This window comes from Pristiophorus japonicus, chromosome 7, assembly GCF_044704955.1.
Source record: "Pristiophorus japonicus isolate sPriJap1 chromosome 7, sPriJap1.hap1, whole genome shotgun sequence".
In the NCBI taxonomy this organism is placed as follows: Eukaryota; Metazoa; Chordata; class Chondrichthyes; family Pristiophoridae; genus Pristiophorus; species Pristiophorus japonicus.
Window position 1 is genome coordinate 167,002,361 of NC_091983.1, and position 26,013 is coordinate 167,028,373.

Here is a 26,013-nt window from a genome sequence, read left to right on the forward strand (position 1 = left end):
CTGGCTCAGGTGACAACAACCCCAAGGTAAAGCTGAAGGATTCACTAAACCTGCTCACGTTTACATAGAAACATAGAAACAGAAAATAGGTGCAGGAGGAGGCCATTCGGCCCTTCGAGCCTGCACCACCATTCAATATGATCATGGCTGATCATGCACTTCAGTACCCCATTCCTGCTTTCTCTCCATACCCCTTAATCCCGTTTGCCATAAGGGCCACATCTAACTCCTTTTTGAATATATCGAACGAGCTGGCCTCAACAACTTTCTGTGGTAGAGAATTTCACAGGCTCATAATTCTCTGAGTGAAGAAGTTTCTCCTCATCTCGGTCCTAAATGGCTTACCCCTTATCCTTAGACTGTGACCCCTGGTTTTGGACTTCCCCACATCAGGAACATTCTTCCTGCATCTAACCTGTCCAATCCCGTCAGAATTTTATATGTTTCTATGAGATTCCCTCTCATTCTTCAAAATTCCATTGAATATAAGCCTAGTCATCCAGTCTTTCTTCATATGTCAGTCCTGTCATCCCGGGAATCAGTCTGGTTAATCTGCACTGCACTCCCTCAATAGCAATAATGTCCTTCCTCAGATTAGGAGACCAAAACTGTATGCAATATTCAAGGTGTGGCCTCACCAAGGCCTGTACAACTGTAGTCAGACCTCCCTGTTCCTATACTCAAATCCTCTCGCTATGAAGGCCAACATGCCATTTGCCTTCTTCACCACCTGCTATACCTGTATGCCAAGTTTCAATGACTGATGTACCATGACACCCAGGTCTCGTTGACTCTCCCCTTTTACTAATATGTCACCATTGAGATAATAATTTGCCTTCCTGTTTTTACCACCAAAGTGGATAACCTCACATTTATCTACATTATACCGCATCTGCCATGTATTTGGCACTCAACTAACTTGTCCAAGTCACACTGCAGCCTCTTAGCATCCTCCTCACAGCTCACACTGCCACCCAGCTTAGTGTCTTCAGCAAACTTGGATATATTACATTCAATTCCTTCATCTAAATCATTAATGTATATTGTAAATAGCTGGAGTCCCAGCACTGAACCTTGCGGTACTCCACTAGTCACTGCCTGCCATTCTGAAAAGGACCCATTTATTCCTACTCTTTGCTTCCTGTCTGCCAACCAGTTCTCTATCCACGTCAATACATTACCCCCAATACCATGTACTTTAATTTTGCACACTAATCTCTTGTATGGAACCTTGTCAAAAACCTTTTCAAAGTCTAAATACACCACATACACTGGCTCCCCCTTGTCCACTCTACTAGTTACATCCTCAATAAATTCTAGAAGATTTGTCAAGCATAATTTCCCTTTCATAAATCCATGCTGACTTGGACCGATCCTGTCACACCTTTCCAAATGCGCTGCTATTACATCTTTAATAATTGATTCCAACATTTTCCCCACCACCGATGTCAGACTGACCAGTCTATAATTCCCTATTTTCTCTCTCCCTCCTTTTTTAAAAAGTGGGGTTACATTAGCGAACCTCCAGTCCATAGAAACTGATCCAGAGTTTATAGAATGTTGGAAAATGACTACCAATGCATCCACTATTTCTTGGGCCACTTCCTTAAGTACTCTGGGATGCAGACTATCAAGCCCTGGGGATTTATTGGCCTTCAATCACATCAATTTTCCTAACACAATTTTCTGATTAATAAGGATTTCCTTTAGTTCCTCCTTCTCGCTAGACCCTCAGTCCCCTAGTACTTCCAGAAGGTTATTTGTGTACTCCTTAGTGAAGACAGAACCAAAGTATTTGTTCAACTGGTCTGCCATTTCTTTGTTCCCCATTATAAAGTCACCTGATTCTGACTGTAAGGTACCTACATTTGTCTTCAATAATCTTTTTCTCTTCACGTATCTGTAGAAGATTTTGCAGTCAGTTTTTATGTTCCCTGCAAGCTTACTCTCATATTCTATTTTCCTCCCTCCCAATTAAATCCTTTGTCCTCCTCTGTTGAATTCTACATTTCTGCCCAGTCCTCAGGTTTGCTGTTATTTTTGACCAATTTATATGCTTATTCCTTGGATTTAACACTATCCCTAATTTCCCTCGTTAGCCACGGTTGAGCCACCTTCCCTGTTTTATTTTTACTCCAGACAGGGATGTACAATTGTTGAAGTTCATCCATGTGATCTTTAAAAGTCTGCCATTGCCTATCCACCATCAACCCTTTAAGTATCATTTGCCAGTCTATCCTAGCCAATTCACGTCTCATACCATCAAAGTTACCTTTCTTTAAGTTCAGAACCCTAGTCTCAGAATTAACTGTGTCATTTTCCATCTTAATGAAGAATTCTACCATATTATGGTCACTCTTCCCCAAGGGGCCTCGCACAACAAGATTGCTAAACAATCCTCTCTCATTACACAACACCCAGTCTAAGATGGCCAGCTCTCTAGTTGGTTCCTCGACATATTGGTCTATAAAAGCATCCTTTATACACTCCAGGAAATCCTCCTCCACCATATTGCTACAAGCTTGTTTAGCCCAATCTATATGTAAATTAAAGTCATCCATGATAACTGCTGTACCTTTATTGCACGCATCCCTAATTTCCTGTTTGATGCCATCCCCAACCTCACTATGACTGTTTGATGGTCTGGACACAACTCCCACTAGCGTTTTCTGCCCTTTGGTATTTGGTACACCTTATCCACGCTAATGTCCTTCCTTACTATTGCGTTAATCTCCTCTTTAACTAGCAACACTACCCCACCTCCTTTTCCTTTCAGTCTATCTTTCCTGAATATTGAATACCCTTGGATGTTGAGTTCCCAGCCTTGGTCACCCTGGAGCCATGTCTCCGTAATCCCAATTACATCATATCCGTTAACAGCTATCTGTGCAGTTAATTCTTCCAGCTTATTATGAATTCTCCTCGCATTGAGACACAGAGCCTTCAGGCTTGGTTTTTTAACATTCTTTGTCCTTTTCGAATTATGTTATAATGTGGTCCTTTTTGATTTTTGCCTTTGATTTTTCTGCCCTCCACTTTTACTTTTCACCTTTATACCTTTTGCTTCTGACCCCATTTTACTTCCCTCTGTCTCCCTGCATAGGTTCCCACCCGCCTGTTCTATTAGTTTAAATCCTCCCCAACAGCACTGGCAAAAACTCCCCCACAACCGGTTCCAATGTCCCTGAAATTTGAATCCCTCCCTCTTGCACCATTCCTCGAGCCACGTATTCATCTTAGCTATCCTGCTATTTCTACTCTGACTAGCATGTGGCACTGGTAGCAATCCTGAGATTACTACCTTTTAGGTCCTACTTTTTAATTTACCTCCTAGCTCCCTAAATTCAGCTTGTAGGACCTCATCCCGCTTTTTACCTATATCGCTGGTACCTATATGCACCACGACAACTGGCTGTTCACCCTCCCCCTCCAGAATGCCCTGCAGCCATTCCAAGACATCCTTGACCCTTGCACCAGGGAAACAACATACCATCCTGGAGTCTCGTTTGCGGCCGCAGAAGCGCCTATCTATTCCCCTTACAATAGAATCCTCTACCACTATAGCTCTCCCACTCTTGTTCCTGCCCTCCTGCGTAGCAGAGCCACCCATGGTGGCATGAACTTGGTTGCTGCTGCCTTCCCCGATTGGCCATCTCCCCCAGTAGTACCCAAGGTGTTATATCTGTTTTGGAGGGAGATGACCACAGGGGACCCCTGCACTACTTTCCTTCTACTGCTCTTCCTGATGGTCACCCATTTCCTATCTGCCTTTGTAACCTTTACCTGCAGTGTGACCAACAACTAAACGTGCTATTCACAGCATCCTCAGCATCACGAATGCTCCAGAGTGAATCCATGCGCAGCTCCAGTGCCACAATGCGGTCTGTCAGGAGCTGCAGCTGGATACACTTCCCACACACATAAGCGTCCCTGGTTTCCCACATAGCACAGGAGGAGCATGACACCGGTCTGGGCTCTACTGCCATGACTTAACCCTTAAATTAATTTAATTTGGCAACATTGCCAAAGGTTTCTTATTGATAAGCAAAAGAAAAAAAGATAAGGAAAAAGAAAACTACTCACTAATCAACCAGCCAATCACTTACCCTCTTGGCTGCGACATCACACTTTGATTACTTTTTACTTCTTTCTTACTTTTGATCCTGCAGCAGCTGGCTCCTCCCCAACTGCCGCTGCTCCTCGCTGCTGCTGGGCCTTTTATAGGCCTCGATGCTCCTCCCCGGCTGTCGGTTCACACCGGTTCTTCCCAGCAGATTTGCATTGGGCAGCTTTACACCATCATCGACCTGAAACATTATAGAAACATAGAATGGTTACAACATAAAAGGAGGCCATTCAGCCCATGCCGGCTCTCTGCAAGAGCACCTCAGCTAGTCCCACTCTCCCACATTGCAATTTGTTTTCCTTCAGCTCCTTATCTGTTATACTCATAATAAATGGTCAGACCGAGTACTGTGTGTAATGAGCAAGTGTGACCTTCGCTCCTTTATTGTAGTTCCAGAGTGCAGGTACCTCGTGGGTGGCCTGCTTATATACTGTGCTCCCAAGGGATGCTCTAGGCCCTCTGGTGGACAGGTGTGATACGGGTTACAAGGGATTAAATACATAACATCACTCCCCCATGATGTCAACAGTACACTTATTTACAAGGTGAGACGATCTATGGCTTTGCACTCCCTTGTCGATCGTCTCAGTACAAATGCTGGTGTCAGTTCTTCACTGGGCTGTTGGGCAGCCAGCCTTGCCGGGCTGCTGGGGATGATGAGTTCTGTTTCGTGGTCAACTATCATGTCAGTTGCCACTTGTGTGTGTGTGTGTTGGAAGGTCAAAGTTGGTGGTGTCCTCTTCAGATTGTATGTAGCTGTTGGTGAACCACAGTTTAATTTGGTCCAAGTGTTTTCTATGCGTTTGCCCATGGGTCAGTTTGACCTGAAATACCCTACTCCCCTCTGGTTGTGACCAAGCCAGCGAGCTATTTGGGACCATGTCCATAATTGAGCACAAACACATGATCATTGATCTCAATGTCGCGTGACAAGTTTGCGCGGTCATGGTACACAATTTGTTGATGCCGCTTGTCCTCCACATGATCATGTCGATCAGGGTGGACCAGAGAGAGCCTTGTTTTAAGCGCCCTTTTCATGAGCAGCTCGGCTGAGGGAATCCCAGTGAGTGAGTGGGGTCTGGTGCGGTAGCTGAGCAGCACTCGGGACAGCCGGGTCTGCAGGGAGCCTTCCGACACACGTTTCAAGCTTTATTTAATGGTCTGAACTGCACGTTCTGCCTGGCCATTGGATGCGGGCTTGAGCGGCACAGATGTGACCATGTTTAATCCTGTTGCGGGTCATAAATTCTTTGAATTCGGCATTGGTGAAGCACTGCCCATTGTCGCTGACTAGGACATCAGGCAGGGCGGTGCGTGGCAAACATAGCTCGTAGACTTTCAATGATGGCCGTGGACGTGCTTACAGACATTATTGCACATTCAATCCACTTTGAGTAAGCATCTACGACAACCAAAACATTTTGCCTAGGAATTGGCCCGCATAGTCTACATGGATCCTCGACCACGGTTTGGATGGCCAGGACCACAAACTTAGCGGTGCCTCTCTGGGTGCATTGCTCAACTGAGAGCAAGTGTTGCACTGGCGCACACATGATTCTAAATCTGAGTCGATGCCAGGCCACCACACGTGGGATCTGGCTATGGCTTTCATCATCACGATGCCTGGGTGGGTGCTGTGCAGTTCGTAAATGAATGTGTCTGCCTTTCTTGGGCAAGACTATGCAATTGCCCCACAATTGCATCTGTGGAATGGCTTAATCGCTTCCTGCATCTCCACTGGGACACTGGACCAGCTCCCATGGAGGACACAGTTTTTTTATCAGGGACAGTAAAGGATCCTGGCTGGTCCAGGTCCTGATCTGGCGGGCCATAACGGGGGATTTTTCGTTCTCAAATGCCTCCATGACACTGAGCAAGTCCGCTGGCTGTGCCATTTCCACCCCGATGGTGGGCAATGGTAGCCAACTGAGATCATCTGCACAGTTTTCTGTGCCCGGTCTGTGGCAGATTACATAGTTGTATGCCGACAGCATGAGCGCCCATCTTTGGATGCGGGCCGAGGCATTGATATTAATCCCTTTGCTCTCCGAGAATAGTGATATGAGCAGCTTGTGGTCAGTTTCAAGCTCGAACTTAAGGCCAAATAAGTACTTGGGCATTTTTTTTACCCCGTAAATGCACACCAGAGCCTCTTTTTCAACCATACTGTAGGCCCTTTCGGCCTTGGACAAAAACCTGGAGGCATACACAACTGGTTGCAAAATTCCCGATTCATTAGCCTGTTGTAACACACACCCGACCCCCGTATGATGACACATCGCAAGTTAACACCAATTATTTACATGGGTTATACAGGACAAGCAGTTTGTTAGAACTGGCTTTCATAAAGGCAGCCTCTTGTGAATTCCCCCATACCCAGTCGTCTCTCTTGCGCAGTAGCGCATGTAGGGGTTCTAGCAGGGTGCTTAACCCAGGTAGGAAATTACCAAAGTAGTTAAGGAGTGCCAGGAACAACCGCAGCTCCGTCACGTTCTGTGATTGCGGCACGTTCTTGATGGCCTCCGTCTTGGCGTCAGTGGGTCTGATGCCGTCTGCTGCGATTCTCCTTCCTAAGATTTTGACGTCCTGTGCCAGGAAAACACACTTCGAGCGTTTCAACCTGAGCTCCACACGATCCACTCGACTAAGAACCTCCTCCAGATTCTTCAATTGCTCCATGGTGACCCGACCTGTGACCAATATGTCGTCCTGGAAGACCACTGTGCAAGGAACCGACTTTAGCAGGCTCTCCATGTTCCGCTGGAAGATCGCTGCGGCCGACCGAATCCCCAATGGGCACCGGTTATAGATAAACAGATCTTTGTGCGTGTTGATGCAGGTGGGGCCTTTCGAAGATTCCTCCAGCTCCTGTGTGCCTTCTTTCCCCACAGCCTGTTGAAGGCCGTTTTACTCATTATGGACTGACTTGTCCAGTTCCATAGACACTGGAATACCGTTTAGTTCAACTTTAAACATTATTCGTGGGCATTTCGTTGTGAACACGTGTACCCCGTACACCTCTGCCTCCTCCGTACAAGTTTCCAATTCCGTCTGATCCACTGTGGATCGATCTTCCTCTGCAACATGGTGGTTTGCAGGGTTTGAAGGATTTGCAGCTCGCCTGCACATTCGTTGGAGGTGTCCCATTGTTCTGCAGCCATTGCACGCATGGTGCTTAAAGTGGCATTGATGGGACCGATGATGACCCCCGCAGCACCAACAGGGTGTTAACTGCCTCGCATTAACATGATGGCGGACTCTGGGTCAATTGAGGTAGGGCCACAGCAGCCGGCGTGAACGTTCTGCCCTGTACATTTCTGCTCAAAACCGGCATTACTTTATGCACAGTACTGGCTGAAACTTCTTTGTTCTGCGAAATCTGCTTGGTGTTGTCGTTGGTGGACATAAATGCCTGGGCTATCGTTATGTCTTTACTCAGATTCGGAGTTTCTACAGTCAACAGTTTCCGAAGGATTGTCTCATGTCCGATGTCCAGTACAAAAAAGTCTCTGAGCATTTATTCTAGGAATCCCTCAAACTCACAATGTCCTGCAAGGTGCCTTAGTTCGGCGACATAGCTCACCACTTCCTGGCCCTCCGATCGTTGACACGTGTAGAATCGATATCTCGCCATCAAAATGCTTTCCTTAGGATTTAGGTGCTCCCGGACCAGCGTACACGCTCTTCGTAGGCTTTCTCTGTTGATTTAGCCGGGGCCAGGAGATTCTTCTTGAGGTCTTAGGTTGTTGCCCACAGACAGTTAGGAGGATCGCCCTTCGTTTTGTCGCGTTCTCGTCCCCTTCCAGCTCATTGGCCACGAAGTATTGGTCGAGTCTCGCCACGAATCGTCCCCCTCTGAAAACTTCTCCAGGATGCCGACTGTTCTTTGCATTTTCGCGCGGTTGTTCGTTACCTCATCGCCAATTGTTATATTCATAATAAATGGTCAGACCGAGTACTATGTGTAATGAGCAAGTGTGACCTTAGCTCCTTTATTGTAGTTCTAGAGTGCAGGTACCTTGTGGGTGGCCTGCTTATATACTATGCTCCCAAGGGATGCTGGGATCACTTGGGACTCCAACAGGTAGGCCCACTGGTGGACAGGTGTGATGCAGGTTACAAGGGGTTAAATACATAACATTATCCAGTTCCCTTTTGAAAGCCACAATTGAGTCTGCCTCCACCACCCTTTCGGGCAGTGCAATTCAGATCCTAACCACTCACTATGTAAAAAAGTTTTTCCTCATGTCACCTTTGGTTCTTTTGCCAATCACCTTCAATCTGTGTCCTCTGGTTCTCGACTCTTCCGCCAATAGGAACAGTTTCTCTCTATCTACTTTGTCTACACCCCTCATAATTTTGAACACCTCTATCAAGTCTCCTCTAAACCTTCTCTGCTCTAAGGGAAACAACCCCAGCTTCTCCAATCTATCCATGTAACTGAAGTCACTCATCACCGGAACCATTCTTGTAAATCTTTTCTGCTCCTCTCTAAGCCCTGCACATCCTTCCAGAATTGTCCAAATTTGAACACAGTACTCCAGTTGAAGCCAAACCAGTGTTTTATAAAGGTTCATCATAACATTCTTGCTTTTGTACTCTATGTCTCTATTTATGAAGCCCAGTATCCCGTATACTTTTTTAACTGCTTCCTCAACCTGCCCTGCCACCTTGAATGATTTGTGCACATATACCCCCAGCTCTTTCAGTTCATTCACCCCCTTTAGAATTGTACCCTTAAGTTTATATTGCATCTTCTCGATCTTCCTACCAAAATGTATCACTTCACACTTTTCTGCGTTAAATCTGCCACATATCTGCCCATTTCACCAGCCTGTCCATGGGCTAGAACCTCCACTTTTTTTGCATGCATAACGCCCACTTAACACCCATTTTGTTATGTATGTAACCCTAGGCAACCTGTATCATACCACCACCAGAGAGCCTACCTGTTGGAGTCCCAAGGGATCACAGCATCCCTTGGGAGCACTGTATATAAGCAGACCTCCCATGCTGTACCAACACTCTGGAGTTTAAATAAAGGAGCGAAGGTCACACTTACTCATTGGTTACAGTCCTCAGTTGCATCACTTTATTATGAGCGTAACAATTGGCGACGAGATAATGAACAACCACGCGAAAATGCAAAGAACTGTTGATATCCTGGAGAAGTTCACAGAAGGAGACGATTGGAAGGCCTTCATGGAGTGACTCGACCAATACTTCGTGGCCAACGAGATGGAAGGGGACGAGAACGCTGCCACACGAAGGGCGATCCTCCTTACCATCTGTGGGGCAACAACCTATGGCCTCATGAAGAATCTTTTAGCTCCGGTGAAACCAACAACCAAATCCTATAAAGAACTGTGTACGCTGGTCCGGGAGCATCTAAATCCGAAGAAAAGTGTTTTGATGGCAAGGTATCGATTCTACATGTGTCAACGGTCTGAAGGCCAGGAATTGGCGAGCTACGTCGCCGAACTAAGGTGCCTTACAGGACATTGTGAATTCGATGGATTCCTTGAGCAAATGCTAAGAGACTTTTTTGTGCTTGGCATTGGCCATGAGTTTTTCGTTCGCAAACTATTGACTGTTGAAACATCGAATCTGAGCAAAGCCATAACGATAGCCCAGGCATTTATGTCCAACAGCGATAACACCAAACAAACTTTGCAGCATAAAAAGGTTTTGGCTAGTATTGTCCACAAAGTAACGTCGTTTTCAGGCAGGAATGCATATGGCAGAACGTACATGCCGGCAGCTGCACGACCTCAGATGACCCAGAGTCCGCCATCAATCGTAAATGCTAGGCAGTTAACACCTTGTTGTCGCTGTGGAGGTGATCATCGAGCCCATCAATGCCGCTTCAAACACTATGTGTGCAAAGGCTGTGGAACAATGGGACACCTCCAGCGAATGTGCAGATGAGCTGCAAACCACCATGTTGCAGAGGAAGATCGATCCACGGTGGATCAGGCTGAACTAGAGACTCGAACCGAGGAGGCAGAAGTGTACGGGATATACACCTTCACCACGAAATGTTACCAATCATGTTAAAAGTTGAAGTGAACGGAATTCCAGTATCCATGGTGCAAGTCAGTCTATCATGAGCAAAAAGGCCTTCGACATGCTGTGGTGCAACAAGGCACACAGACCCAAGCTTAGCCCCATTCACACCAAGCTAAGAACTTACACCAAAGAGCTGATCCCTGTAATTGGCAGCCCAAAAGTAAAAGTCTCCTATGAAGGAGCAGTGTACGAACTCCCACTATGGATTGTCATCATCATCATAGGCAGTCCCTCAGAATCGAAGAAAACTTGCTTCCACTCCCAATGTGAGTTCTTTGATGGCTGAACAGTCCGATACGAGAGCCACAGACCCTGTCACAGGTGGGATAGACATTCGTCAAGGGAAGGGGTCGGTAGGGCTGGTTTGCCGTGCGCTCCTTCCGCTGCCTGCGCTTGGCCTCTTCACGTTCTTTGCGTTGAGACTCGAAGAGCTCAACGCCCTCCCGGATGCACTTTTTCCACCTTGGGCGGTCTTCGGCCAGGGTCTCCCAGGTGTCAGTGGTGATGTCGCACTTTACCAGGGAGGCTTTGAGGGTGTCCTTATAATGTGTCCGCTGTCCTCCTTTGGCTCGTTTGCCACAAAGGAGCTCCGCATAAAGCATTTGCTTCGGGAGTGTTGTATCTGGCATGCGAACTATGTGGCCTGCCCAGCGAAGCTGATCGAGTGTGGTCAGTGCTTCAATACTGGGGATGTTAGCCTGGTCAAGGACACTGATGTTAGTCCGTCTGTCCTTCCAGGGGATTTGCAGGATCTTGCGGAGACATCATTGGTGATATATCTCCAGCGACTTGAGGTGTCCTGTTCATCGTCCATACCTCGGATCCATACAGGAGGGCGGGTATTTCTACAGCCCTGTAGACCATGAGCTTGGTGGTAGATTTGAGCGCCTGGTCTTCAAACACTCTTTTCCTCAGACGGCCGAAGGCTGCACTGGCACACTGGAGGCGATGTTGAATCTCCGCATCAATGCCTGCCTTTGTTGATAAGAGGCTCCCGAGAGATGGCCGGGAAAAATCCACTGGAATTGGGATGACATCCGAGCGCTCTCGTCCGTCAACAATGCCTCATGCGCCCAGGTTCTGAGCAAGTTCCCGTCGTTGCTTGAGCCAGGCATTGGAAGTTTCTCGGGAGCGAAGATGCAGATCCACTTGGTGCCCGGTACACGGCCCATCCACCACAAGGCATGGGTGGTGCCATATATGATGCGAGGGAAAGTGGAAATTGAGCTGGAGAGGCTGCAGTGAGAAGGCATCATCACGCCGGTGGAGTTCCATGAGTGGGCCAGTCAGATTGTTCTGGTTCTCAAAGGCGACGGCACGGTCAGAATTTGTGGGGACTATAAGGTAACGATTAACCGTTTTTCGCTAAAGGGCGAGTACCCGCTAGCCAAGGCAGACGACCTATTTGCGACCCTGGCTGGAGGAAAGACATTCACCAAGTTGGACCTGACCTCGACCTACATGACGCTGGAGCTGGAGGAATCTTCAAAAGGCCTCACCTGCATCAACACGCACGAAGGTCTGTTCATCTACAATAGATGCCCATTTGGGATTCGATCAGCTGTGGCAATTTTCCAAAAGGAACATGGAGAGCCTGCTAAAGTTGGTTCCGCGCACCGTGGTTTTCCAGGATGAAATACTGGTCACAGGTCGGGACACCATTGAACACTTGCAGTACCTGGATGAGGTTCTAAGTTGGCTAGATCATGTGGGACTCAGGTTGAAACGCTCGAAATGTGTTTTCCTGGCGCCAGAGGTCGAGTTCTTAGGAAGAAGAATTGCGGCAGACAGCAACAGACCCACTGACACCAAGACGGAGGCCATCAAGAACGTGCTGAGACCACAGAACGTGATGGAGCTGCGGTGGTTCCTGGGACTCCTCAACTATTTCGGTAATTTCCTACCCGGGTTAAGCACCTTGCTAGAACCCCTACATGTGCTGCTACGCAAGGGAGACGACTGGGTATGGGAGAAATCACAAGAGGCTGCTTTTGAGAAAGCCAGAAATCTGTTATGTTCCAACAAGCTGCTTGTTCTGAATAACCCATATAAATGATTAGTGCTAGCTTGCGATGTGTCGTCATACGGGGTCGGGTGTGTGTTACAACAAGCTAACGAATCGGGAACATTGCAACTGGTCACCTATGTGTCCAGGAGTTTGTCCAAGGCCAAAAGGGCTTACAGCATGATTGAAAAAGAAACTCTGGCATGCGTTTAGGGGGCGAAAAACATGCACCAGTATCTGTTTGGTCTCAAGTTTCAGCTAGAAACTGACTATAAGCGGCTCATATCACTAGTCTCAGAGAGCAAAGGGATTAACACCAATGCCTCTGCCTACAACTATGTAATCCGCCACAAACCAGGCACAGAGAACTGCGCTGATGCTTTCAGTTGGCTACCATTGCCCACCACAGGGGTGGAAATAGCACAGCCTGCAGACTTGCCCTTGGTGATGGATGCATTCGAAAATGAAAAGTCACCCGTTACGGCCCGCCAGATCAGGACCTGGACCAGCCAGGATCCTTTACTGTCCCTGGTAAAAAAGCTGTGTCCTCCATGGGAGCTGGTCCAGCGTCCCAGTGGAGATGCATGAAGAGATCAAGCTGTTCCAGCAGCGCAAAGACAAAATGTCCATACAGGCGGACTGTCTTTTGTGGGGTAATCGCATGGTTTTGCTGAAGAAAGGCAGGGAAATGTTCATATGCGACCTACACAGTACCCACCCAGGCATAGTAATGGTGAAAGTTATAGCCAGTGCCCATGTGCAGTGGCCCGGCATCGACTCAGATTTGGAGTCTTGCGTGCGCCAATGCAACACTTGCTCTCAACTAAGCAAGCACCCAGAGAGGCACTGCTAAGTTTGTGGTCATGGCCCTCCAAACCATGGTCTAGGATCCACGTTGACTTTGCGGGCCCATTTCTAGGCAAAATGTTTTTGGTTGTTGTGGATGCTTATTCAAAATGGATTGAATGTGTAATAATGTCTGTAAGCACGTCCACTGCCACCATCGAAAGCCTTCGAGCCATGTTTGCCACACACGGCCTGCCTGATGTCATTGTCAGTGACAATGGGCCGTGCTTCAAGGAATTCATGACTCGCAATGGGATCAAGCACGTCACATCTGCCCCGTTCAAGCCCGCATCCAACGGCCAGGCAGAACGGGCAGTCCAAACCAACGACGAGGGGCTGAATGCTGGACGCTGATAATCAGGCTGGCTATGCAACCATGCCCACGACCCCCTCCAGACGGCAGGAAATAGGCCGTGGTAGCTACATAGCTGCAAGACTTTTAAGTGAGGAGCTGATATCTGAATGATTTGCCTGAAAGAGCGTTGATAAGAGTGACAATGCTGACACACTGCTGTGTGTGTGCAGCTCAGACATCAATGGTGCCTATCACCTTGGTGCTAGTTAAAGTTTACGTTGATTGAAGTTAAGTTGTATTTAACCCTTTCATGGTAAGGAATCACCAGTGTATAAAGGTCCAGCAATCTGAGACAATGTGCAACAAGGTTATGTTCAATAAAAAAAAATTTATACCAACATTGGTCTGAAATCATAAGTATCACAGGCAATAACACCCAACCCCCGCCCACCCCCCACTTTTTCCACCATTGATATCAATCAAATGTTCAACATGTCCAGCAACACAGAATACAAAGGCAAAGCAGGAGCGTGGTCCCCAGGCCCCATACATTACAACAAATTGCATACACCCAGATGGAGATATAACACAGCCATCACCTGTGGACATGCACCTCACTTTCCTTCCCCCACTTCCCTTCTTCTCCCCACCTCTACCCTTTCCCCTCCCCGCGCTACGATGCCTGGCCGAGGAGCTCCTCAGGCGGTGCCTCATTAGGGGGTGATGAAGGCAGATGCGGTGGTTGGACGGGTATGAGAGTGGGGAGTGCCGAGGGGGCAACATTCTCTGATGCAGAAGCAGGATCTTGGTCCTTGCTCTCATCTGTCGTTCGCAGTGGTGATGCAGAACCTAGGGGTAGAGTACCGCGTTCTGGGACCACTGGGAGGCCTGTGCCAGCAGTGTTCCTGGCTATCGCATCCAGGGCCTCCGCCATCCGCGGAATGTACTCGGTCATGGTGGCCAGCTGTAGGGATATGCCCCCCAATGCTTCGATAAGCTGGTCACCAATGTCTACAATCCTCCTGGACAACTGTACCATCTCTCCGCTCTCATGTGGCGCTCGGGAAAAGACGCCACGAGGCCTCCACAGGGTGGGCGCCGTCTTGGGGACAAATGGGGTGCCCTGTTGCGTGGTGCTTGACGCCGATATCTCCAGAATGGAGGTGGGAATGACCGCAGGACCAATAGATGGCCTTGGGGTGGAATGGCTTCTAGAGCGTGATGATGCAGGTTCCTCGAAATCCGCGCTCTCATCCATGGAGAACAGACCCAGCAGATTGACAGGCGAGAATCGGAGCTCCTCAGCACCAGATGTAGGATCATCCGGGGAGTCGGGCCCCGCACCCCCAACTTCTGGCCTCTGTTGTCTTGCCTTGGGACGTGCTGCTGGCTGAGCTGCAAGACACAAATGAGGTTGTTAGAGGAGAAGAGGGTGCTAGGGTGACAAGGCGAGTCCAGTGCTACACACAGCATATGCACGACAAAAGCACCACCGCTCTCAAAATCATCACAGACATCACATTTCATGACCATCAACACATTTGCATTGCAATGATTTTCATTAGGCCATCATTATTTCTATGACAATTTTAGAAATCATCTATCATATATGATTGTTCGGATATGAGATGGTGTGGCATCTACTGACTTTACATCGCGCAATGCTGTAAGCTTTACTCACGTGGCATCACTTCAGGGTCTGCAGATGCGTCCGTGGCTGTCCGGGTGTGCTTCCCCACGAGTGCAAGCACCCGCTCCTCCATCTCAGTGATATCGCTGGGGACTGGTGGCCCCCCACCCGTTCGCCTCTGCATGGACCTCATCATCGATAGCTTCTTCTGTAAAAGGTGACAGGACGACATGGCATGAGATCATTGCGTGATATCATTGCTAGGTACTGTCACAGACACTGATACAACACATAACTGATAGATGTAATCATGATTATTATGAAAATTATCATTCTTTACCTAAAGATGTGCACCGTGACCGCAGGCTTTGAGTAAAACATTCCCGGTAAAAGTGAAAAACCTCACATCTGCTGATAGTCACTCATGACTGTTACAAATCAAATTATATAAATATATAAGTACATGTAAATCAATGTAATACTTATTCTTGCAGATCTCACAAGGTTGTTCCATCATTTGCGGCATTGGTTGCCCTCACGAATCTTGTTGGTCACCGACGAGACCACCTCTGCTATCTCGGTCCATATCCTCTGGGCTTCCCACGCCCACCCTGTGTCAAATCACCCCAGCATAACTCGACCTCCTGCAGGAGGGAGGCATTTGCCTCGTCCAAGAACCTCCTGGCTCCTTTGTGCTCCTCTCTCACCTCACTGCTATCTCCAGCGTCAGTCTCCATAGCGTGCTGTGATGCCTCCTCCTCTCTCTCCATTATAGGTCAAATTTGGGCAAATATGTGGCTGGTAACAGCTAATTTTTGTTTCCCTACTTGCTGTGAAGCTCTAAAGTCTCCCTCCTTCCTCCCAAAGCAGCCACACCACACCCAGGCACGCCTTCAGTGCCTCTGAGTTCCCTCTCGCTCTGTCCCCTCTTCTGCGCATGTCATGATGACTCTTGACCTCCTGAATCGCGGGAATCGAGCGTTGCCATGCCGTTGCTACGGACGGCGACTTTTTACGGCAGAAGGTCAAAAAATGTAATGCTACCGCCCATTTCATATCGCTTGCGGTAACGTCCATTTTAAAAATGGAGACTAGGTGCTTTGAGGATGGGTGAGAAGCCGGCGATCTGAAAACCCTTTTTTACCGCCCATGCCAAAAATAATGCCTATTTTTGAGCGATAAGCACAAAAGTGTTAAATTTAGCCCCATATCTTCTTGAAGTCTATCACTATCCTCCTCACTGTTCACTATACTTTCAAATTTTGTGTCATTTGCTAATTTTGAAATTATGCCCTGTACACCCACATCCAAGTCATTAATATATCAAAAAAGCAGTGGTCCTAGAACTGACCCCTGGGGAATACCACTGCATACCTTCCTCCAATCCAAAAAAACAATCGTTCACCACTAATCTCTGTAGCCTGTCACTTAGCCAATTTTGTATCCATGCTGCCACAGTCCTTTTTATTCCATGGTGGTATTTCTCCAGCAACTTGAGGTATCTACTGTACATGGTCCACATCTCTGAGCCATACAGGAGGGCGGGTATTACTACGGCCTTGTAGACCATGAGCTTGGTGACAGTTTTGAGGGACTGATCTTCAAACAATCCTTTCCTTAGGTGGCCGAAGGCTGGAGAAATACCACCAGCGATGTCTCCGCAAGATCCTGCAAATCCCCTGGGAGGACAGATGCACAAACATTAGCGTCCTCGTCCAGGCCAACATCTCCAGCATTGAAACACTGACCACACTTGATCAGCTCCGCTGGGCAGGCCACATAGTCCACATGCCAGACACGAGACTCCCAAAGCAAGCGCTCTACTCAAAACTCGTCCACAGCAAACGAGCCAAAGGCGGGCAGAGGAAACATTACAAGGTCACCCTCAAAGCTTCCCTAATAAAGTGCAACATCCCCACTGACACCTGGGAGTCCTTGGCCATAGACCGCCCTAAGTGGAGGAAGTGCATCCGGGAGGACGCTGAGCTCCTCGAGTATCATCGCCGAGAGCATGCAGAAATCAAGCACAGGCAGCGGAAGGAGCGTGCGGCAAACCAGGCTCCCTGTCCACCCTTTCCCTCAACAACTATGTGTCCGACCTGTGACAGAAACTGTGGTTCTCGTATTAGACTGTACAGGCACCTAAGAACTCATGTTAAGAGTGGAAGCAAGTCTTCCTTGATTCCGAGGGACTGCCTATGATAATGATGATATTCCATGGGCTTCAACTTTGCTGGCAAGTCTTTATCCAATGCCTTTTGGAAATCCATGTGCACCACTTCAACTGTATTGCTCTCATCAACCCTCTCTGTCACTTCATCAAAAAAAGCATCAGTCAAAATTTAAAAAAACAATATATTGTACAACAGTGACTGTGGCTTCTTATCTTTCCTCACCAACCTAACTTTTCCCCGACTTTGATGCTATCGACTAGAAGATGTGGTTGACTCACTATACCGAGTGTTTATCTTGTCACTGTTGCTCATTTCCATCTCAGAGTTAAATGAAGCAGCACAGAAGGAAGGTGCCATTTTTTTTCATTCGATAACACTTGTCAGCAGTGGTGCAAGATGCACTCTGAGAATTGTGTTATCTTGATACCAGCTGGACTAGGTGGTTTGGGAAAAAGTGTGCCCTGTACTCCCAAGTCCAAGACATTAATATATATCAAGAAAAGCAGTGGTCCTTGTACCAACCCCTGGGGAACAGCACTGTATACCTTCCTCCAGTCCGAAAAACAACCGTTCACCACTACTCTCTGTTTCCTGTCACTTAGTCAATTTTGTATCCATGTTGCCACTGTCCCTTTTATTCCATGGGCTTCAATTTTGCTGGCAAGCCTATTGTGTGGCACTTTATCAAACGCCTTTTGGAAGTCCATATACATGTCAACTGCATTCCCTTCTCTGTTACCTCATCAAAAAAGGGAGCCAAAGATGGCCAGAGGTTAAGCTTTGAAATTGTTAAACTCAATGTTGAGTCCAGAAGGCTGTAAAGTGCTTAAATGAAAGGTGAGGTGCTATTCTTGGAGCTTGTGTTGTGCTTCATGGGAACAATGGAGGAGTCTGAAGACGGAGATTTCAGAGTGGGAGTGGAGTAGAGAATTAAAGTGAACTTTCTATATTCAGTCTGATTCTCAGATGTGTTCTCGACCTGAAATCTGTCATACACTTTCTTTTTCTGTTTCATCTTACTCTCTATCTCTGTCATCATCCAGGGAGTCTGGCTTTAATTGCCCTACCTTTCCACCTCGGCTGTACCCGAACCATCTCCTCTTTAAAGGCAATCCATTGGCTGATTACAGTTTTGCCTGCCAATCTTTGATTCCAATTTAGCTGGACCAGATCTGTTCTTAACCCACTGAAACTTGCCTTCCTCCAATTAAGTATTTTTACTCTCGATTGCTCCCTGTCCTTTTCCATAGCTAATCTAAACCTTATGATACTATGATCACTGTTCCCTGAATTTTCCCCAACTGACACTTGCTCAACTTGACCCACTTCATTCCCCAGAACCAGATCCAGCAATACCCCCTTCCTTGTTGGGCCAGAAACATACTGATCAATAAAGTTCTCCTGAACACACTTCTGAAATTCTTCCCCAGCTCTGCCCTTTATACTATTATACCAGACTATGGGCTCAAATTTCCCCAGGAGTTGCCCCGTTTTTTTTGGAGTAGCTTTTTTTGGAGTAACTTAAAAATCGCAAATTTCCCCATTTAACTTGCTCCAGTGTAAGTCAGTTAGTTAGGTTTTTTTTCTGTTATGTCTTCAGATGCTCTGATAATGACTCCACGAGGCAATGTGTTGTACTTGAACTGTAGTGACCTTAGACCTTTATTGATAACTCCAGAATGAGGATCATATATGGTGGGCTGCCTTTTATACTAAGCCAGGCACACCTGTATAGGTAAGCTGCAAGTCTCCCACTGCGGTGCCCTCTGGTGGCACACCTTGTAATAGTACAAGCAGTAACCATGTAGGATACATGACATCACTCTCCCCCAAGCCTTTAGTGCAAAACGCCTCTGCATTGACTGTGCTTTGGGCTTAGCTCTATCTGGTTGACCCTTGGTGGGTCGTTTCTATCTTGGGTGAGTGGTTGGTATTTCGTTGGTAGTTGAGTGCTGGTAGTTTCTGTTTGTGTGTCAATGACCACTCCATTCTCTCCACCAAGCCCCCCGCCCACATATAGATTATGCCGGAGGCTCATTACATTCATATACATTCAAGTCCAAAAAAAAATTTGCATTAACATCATTATATTTGTGGTTCAGTTGTGAGGCAAGTACATTCGACTGCTGAGATACATTCTTGATACGTACTAGGAACAGCACCGGTGCACAAGGACAAGTTAGTTCCAGAGCTGCTGGATAGTGTCTAGGTAGTCTGGTGGTGGCGCGGTACCCAGTGCTGGCAGTGGGAACCTGGTTGGCTCAAGTTGCCTGCTCTCGGGCAGTCTCCTAGAGTCAGGCAGGTTCACAGACCTCCCTGTCCTTTCTTCGAGCCCTGGGTCGCTGCTGCTCCCTGTCATCTAGCAGTGCACAGGGAACTGCTGACTCGCTTGCCTGGGCGTTGTTTGGTTTGGGATCCTGGCTGGTCCCGGTCCCATTTGGGAGAACTGTTGTGGGTGACCCTTCGTTCTCGGGTATGGCTTTGGTGGTGATAGGATCTGGGGGCTGCGCCTTAGCACAGTTTGCTCTTTCAGGCTTGTGGCGGTTGGTGCCATCAGGTGCCTGAGAGGTGGAGCCGATCAGGGGCAGGGTATCGATACCGGTGACGTTGCCCTCCTGAGATCTCTTGCTCTGCAGCTTGTATGTATTGGCTTCTTGTGGCCACACTCCATGGTGCATAACTCTGGTCCCAGGGACGCAGGCTACTGCATTGGGTAGCTCGCTGGACCTGTGTGCTCCCGATGGGTGTCTACCCGCAGTATTGACTGAATGCAGTTGAAATCCTACATAGCGCAACATTTCATTACTCATTGTAAATAATCTGTAGCTCCGATCGCGATCCTTTTTTTTGCTTATTGCATGTACACAACGCTGATCATCAATTACACATCTTACATCTAACTCACAGCTGCTATTACATTGAGACTTTTCTTTGCTTATTGCACGTACACAATTCTGATCATCAATTGCACATTTTACATCGAACTCACAGCTGCTCTTACATTGATTGAAAATGTGGAACTGTCCCTTTAAGTGTGAAGGGTTGCAGGCCTCCTTTAAGAGAGCCTTGCTATTTTAACACCAATCCTCTTCTCCGTTTGGTGCCACTTGTTGTTCCATCAGCACTGCACCTCGGGGTCTGGCCACCGCCAACTTTTTCTTCAGCGCATCACCTCGTGGTCTGGGCGCCATCTTTCCTCCATCCACGATGTCGACTGCTGTGATCCTCTTCTCCTCGGGTTCTGCCACCGAAGCTGGGAAGTCGCTTTTGGATCCGATTTTCTTCCTCCGGAGTCCTACCACTGGAGTCTGGAAGGTGCGTTCGGGTCGTCTCAGCTGGATCATCTCCATGCAGTCGTGCTGCGTGGTCTGGGCCTCGGTGAGGGCTTGCTTTGCCTCTGAGTGTGGAGGATGTCGATCGCTGGAGGGATGAAGTCTTCCCAACTCTAATGGATCTTCTCCATCCACCTTCTTCCGAGTAGCGTTGGTCCATCACCTGCAACAATCCACAGAGGTAACTTGTGCACCACATCATCATGGAGTACCTTTACATCCGCACTACCAACAACTGGAATAATTTCATTGGTATAGGTGTGCAGCTTTGCCTGAACCGGGACCAACTTGGTTCGTTCAGCTTGATTGTCCCATAGCCTCTCAAAGGATTAATTACTGACTGGCTCGCCCCCGTGTCCACTTCTTTGAAGACTGGAATGCCATTTATCTCAAATTCCATTCTCAACGGGGAACATTCGGTGGTGCAGGTAAATGTGCTATATATCTCAACGTGGGGCTGAGCTGCCTCTCTGCCTATCATTTCATAATCCGCGCTGGATTCATGGTCATCTGCAGACTCTTCATCAACACAGTGAGTCATATTTCTTTTACACATTCGCTGGAGGTGGCCCTTTGTGCTGCAGCCTTTACACACATAGTCTTTAAAGCAACACTGGTGAGCCCTGTGATTCCCTCCGCAACGCCAGCATGGAGCTACTCGATTAGTCCCCCTCGGCTGACTGAGTTAAGGGACTCGGGGGCCTGTTCTCTCTTCCCTGAGAAGGCTCACGTTCTACAGTCCAGCCTCTACAAGGCGCCACTCTGTGCACAGTACTTGCTGGTTTGAGTCCTGAGGATGAGTCATCTGCCCAGAGCCACAGGTCAAGTTCATGAATGCCTGGCTCACGGAGATGGCCTTCTGCAGTGTGACTATGGTATCCGCAGACAGTAGCTTACGAAGAAGGCCCTCATGGCCGATTCCGATAACAAAGATGAGGTGGTTACCAAAATCACCGCCAGCCTCCTAAGTTCTGAAGCATATTAGGCGATTTCCTGGCCTTCGAGCTTTCGGTGGGTGTAAAACCGGTGTCTGGCTGGGAGGATGTTCTCTTTGGGCTAAATTGTTCTTGAATCAGCATTATCAGCTCCTCGTATGTCTTGGTCATTATCTTCACTGGTGCCAGCAAGTTCCTGACAAAGCCATAGACGGTGGGCCCACAACTGGTTAGCAGGATAGCTCTGTGCTTATCAGCCAGTGAGGCCGGATTGTCGCCTGCCAGGTCGTTTGCTGTGAAGAAATGGTCGAGCCTCTCCACAAAGGCATCCCAATCATCACCATCGGCGAACTGCTGCAATGTATCAAGGTAGGCATTTTCACGTGAAGGTCCGTAATCTCGTCGGCAATTGTTATGTCTTTAGATGCTCTGATAATGACTCCACAAGGCATTTTCTCGTTTAGTTTTTTCTCTCCAAAATGGGGCGTGACCAGCCACTTCCGCCTCTTTTGGCCATAGAAGCAAATTTGGCCAGCTAAAAATTACTCCAAACTAACTTAGGCCAATGTATTCTGTGCCTACTTTTGTAGCCACAGAAAAACCTTACTTACATTTAAGAAATCAGCGCAGGTAGCCAAAGATAGGGAGGGGGAAGTTAAGTTAGAGGATTTTAAAGCACTAAACACCTTCACAACATCAGCACATCACAACATCTGCAGCATAACAGCTGCACAACATCATCAAAAATAAATGAAAGTTAAATCAGCTACTGAAAATAGAGCAGTCCTACCGTGCCAACTGCAGAACGCACCGGCTAGCCCTCCCGCCAGGGCTAGGGGCGGCAGGCACACATGACTGTTGGGGTGAGGGATTTTTACTTTTTACAGTTGTTCCTAAATGTTGTATGGTCCTAATGGAACATGATTCAGTTTTAATGCAAAATATCTTTTATTGGATATTTTACAATGCACTTCAACAACAACAACAACAACAACAACAGCAAAGAATGGCTGCACCCATCCCTCACCCACATCTCGGGGAAAGTGCATTTCCTCATAGGGTCGGTGATGGTAGTGAGGGGTGTTGGGGGCCCGGTTTGGGTCTCACCGGTGGCTGGTGTATGGATTGAAATGGGTGTGGCATTTGAATATCCGGCCTATGTGCCCTTATTGCAGCAGCTAGCTTCCTCATGGCATCTGCCATCGTTTGCACACCCTCTGAAATGCCCGTCCTCAGTTCCCGTCTCAGTGCTGATATTTCTCCCGACAGTGTCACTACCTCATCACGCACCCCACTGATGGTCGCCATGAGTGATCTTGTAAGTGCATTGGTCTCCTCACCCAATGACAAAATCTGATTAACATCTGATGAAGGCTGCATCTCAGGAGAGACTGGTCGGCTTCTCCTTCCCCTCGCCGTGGGTCTGCCTAGTGGCACCCCTCCAGTGCGAGGCGCAGGCTGGGACGGTGGGGCACTGGGTGTTCCAACATGCATTTCACCACCGTCACTGGGACCCGCGACCTCGGAAAGTGTGAAACCATGGAATGTCGCTGCGGAGCTCATGGAGGTTTCTGGCAGTGTGATGCCCTGTACTATGGACTGATCCATATCACGGTCAGCATTCTCCCGTGAACACAGATCCATGGACCCCTCCTCCCCCCACCCGCCTTGGTCTGGAGCGCACGCATTTGGATCTTCTGGTGGATCCTCAGAATGTTCAGGATTATCTTCTTCTTCTGCAAAATACAACAGAACAGTCAAATGGTTAGCAGCACAGGAGGGGGCAGGATGGGTAGCATGAGTAGTCTCACGCGTAGCAGACCAGTCAGCAGGTTGATTTGAAGGGCGACGATGCATTTTAATGACTCCCCCCTCACCCTCGTGTGTGGGTCCAGCTTGTGCAGAGCTGATTCTTTTTCTGCAGATGCGACTCAGCAAGGCAGCAACCCTTTGTTCCAGGGGTGATAGTTGGTGCAGATTTGGCGGCCCTCCTCTTGTTCTAGGTCTTTCCCTTTTGTTGTGGGCCAATTTCTTCTGCAAAGATGAAAATATAACTTTTCACACGGTGCGCTTCTGATGGGTGGGACATATACAGATGGTCACATTTACAATTGAAATTCCATTTAAAGATGAAGATATTATTTACACTCACTACTTGACCAACGTCCTGCTATTTCTTTTTGCACTGGCTTCCGGATCTTGCGGTATTCACCCCTGCGGAGTATTCTTCTGCAACTAGGTTCCATCGTCTTCTCATTTCTTTGGTGGAACTTTTGTGGGATCACTCTTACTGATATGACAGTGATTAGTTTCTCCAGTTCCTCATGGAGGAAATTCTTAGTTCTTGTTGCACGCTCTTGCGTCATTGGTGTACTGGACTTACACACAGGTAATCTTGAAAAATCACAGTTCTCACCTTTCTTCCACCTATGCAACACTCCTTTCCACTCCCTCAGCCACCCAAAAATCACTATTCATACCGTACCTTTATATATGGTCCATTGCCAATGTTACTATGACACTGAGGACACTCTCTCTTTAATTGGCCGATTGCCAAGCTTCCTGCTCCATTGCGCATGTGCACACGCTGAAATGGACATGCATCCCCCTGCTGGCACTCAAGGACACGCTGGGCCCAAGCCCCGCCCCCCTTGCCGGCTGTGCTGAGCAAGCGCGGCCCAAGCTCTGCCCCCCACAGGTTTCTCAGCGCAACGCCACCAGACCATAGGGATCCAGGAACAGCAAAATTATCCCGGTAAGTTTTCAGCGCGTTTTCTCCTCCCACAAAGTCGGCGTACCACGATTAACTACGCCGCTCTAAGCGGCTGGGGAAATTTGGGCCCTATATTAGGATAAATGAAGTCCCCCATTATCACTACTCTATAGTTCTTGCACCTCTCTGTAATTACCCTGCAAATTTGCTCCTCTCTATCTTTCCCACTAGTTGGTGGCCTATAGAATTAATCTAGTAGTGTAATGGCAGCTCTATTGTTTCTTAACTCTAACCAAATAGATTCTGACTTGACTCTTCCAGGACATCCTCTCTCTGCAGCAATGTAATATTGTCCTTAACCAATACTGTCGCACCACCTCCTTTCTTTCCTTCCCTTATAACCAGGAATATTTAAAACCCAACCCTGTCCTTTTTTGAGCCAGTTAATGGCACAATATCATATTCCCATGTGGCTATTTGCGCCTGCAGCTCACCAACCTTATTTACCATGCGTCGTGCATTTACACATGCACTGTAAACCTATCTTAGACCTTCTTGTATTCTCTCTTAATCTGACCCCACCTAATACCTTACTATTTCTTTGTCTAGTTCTATCTGTCTCTCCCCATCCTTTATGCACTTTGTTTCTCTTTTCTAATGCTACATCCTGGTGCCCACCCCCCTGCCTAATTAGTTTAAACCTGCCAAACAGCACTAGCAACTACCATCCCCTCTGTGAGGGCATTGGTTCCGGCTCTGTTGAGGTACAACCTGTCCAGGCACAGGTCCTACTTCTCCCAGAACTGGTCCCAATGTCCCAGGAATCTGAAGCCCTCTCTCCTGCACCATCTCTCCAGCCACGCATTCCTTTGTCCTTCTATTTCTATACTCTTTCCTTAATTCTCGCTCTCCAGATGCCTTTTCTAATGATAAGAAGATACTGGGTTGCCTCAGTGTCATCAAACAAAAGTGACCACTTCAAAGGGGCACAACTAATAGAAAATTAAATCATTAAACAAAGGAAACTAATAACTTAAATAATATTATTGCCCGTTTGCACAAACTCTCCAGTTCCTGCAGTACCGACCGGTCATGGAAGGCCTCAAGTGCACTGGCAGATACCGCGTACTCCTTTAGGGCCACCCAGGTGTGGACCAAACCGCGGAAGAGAGGCACTTTCTGTTATGTCTTTAATACTCTTATGAATGACTCCACGAGGTCTACTATTGTACTTGAGCTGTTGTGACCTTAGTCCCATTTATTGTAACTCTAGAGTGAGGCACAAGCATGGTGGGCAGCCTTTTATATTGGGCCCTGCACACCTATTCAGGTGACCCTAGGTCTCCCACCGCAGTGCCCTCTGGTGGCACACCTTATGTGACTATAAAGTTAGTATGCATGGTCTACATACATGATACTTTCCACAGACGCTGCCTGACCTGCAGAGTTCCCAGCATCCGCAGTGTTTTGCTTTTGTTGTAAGGTTTACAACGGGGTTTCTGATGGCCATGCCAAACCCCCTCTATGGTGACTGGTGGTGCAAACTAGGGCGGATTAGCTATCTGGACGTCGGGAGAATTCCCGGTGGGTCTATGGGCCAGTAAGCCGGTAGGAGCTACATGTAGGTTTCAATGTTTTGAAACACCAGTACACTGGCACAACTCTACTTGAGCTGATTAGCTGTTGGCATGGTTGAAAATTATCCAAATAAGTTGACTTTTATTATATTGAATCTGAATATTTTCTTGTGTTTATTATAATAATGTATATTAGTAAATGTAATTGTACCCATATAGACAGTTAAATATATAGATATCTGGGTGTTGGTCCATAACAAAGAACATAACATAAGAAATAGGAGCAGGGGTAGGCCATTTGGCCCTTTGAT

The 26,013-nt window shown here is 47.6% G+C and overlaps 2 protein-coding genes across 2 annotated transcripts in view; one reads left to right on the forward strand and one right to left on the reverse strand.

Moving 5' to 3' along the window:
• rps12 (ribosomal protein S12) overlaps positions 1-26,013 on the reverse strand; it is a 383,736-nt gene that overhangs the window by 54,943 nt on the left and 302,780 nt on the right. The window lies entirely within an intron of this gene.
• Positions 24,092-26,013, forward strand: part of slc18b1 (solute carrier family 18 member B1) — a 131,061-nt gene continuing 129,139 nt past the window's right edge. The window contains exon 1 of the mRNA XM_070885541.1: positions 24,092-24,167. The gene's annotated coding sequence lies outside the window, so the exon portion shown is untranslated. The remainder of the gene's footprint in view (positions 24,168-26,013) is intronic.